The sequence below is a fragment of the Penaeus monodon genome, chromosome 28, assembly GCF_015228065.2.
Source record: "Penaeus monodon isolate SGIC_2016 chromosome 28, NSTDA_Pmon_1, whole genome shotgun sequence".
NCBI lineage: Eukaryota > Metazoa > Arthropoda > Malacostraca > Decapoda > Penaeidae > Penaeus > Penaeus monodon.
Window position 1 is genome coordinate 38,984,928 of NC_051413.1, and position 219 is coordinate 38,985,146.

Consider the following 219-nt stretch of genomic DNA (forward strand, 5'->3'; position numbering starts at 1 on the left):
CTTATAAACTATAATTTCAATCTGCATATTCATGTGTAAGAAGCTTTGTAGCAAAATTAGAATCTTGAGAAATATAACGAGGATTTATCCAGATTTTTCTGGGATATTTGTTATATGAATCATTTTGGAGCAAGATTTTTTTTGTCCCAGTACATATTCATCAATGAGATGATAACCCCAGATGTACAGTGCTGCTATATCATATAAGTAAATATAGAG

General features: G+C 29.7%; 1 protein-coding gene across 1 annotated transcript in view; it reads left to right on the top strand.

The window, feature by feature from the left end:
• The window catches only part of LOC119591578 (glyoxylate reductase/hydroxypyruvate reductase-like), a gene marked incomplete in the record, with an annotated part of 18,060 nt that overhangs the window by 11,606 nt on the left and 6,235 nt on the right, over nucleotides 1–219 (top strand).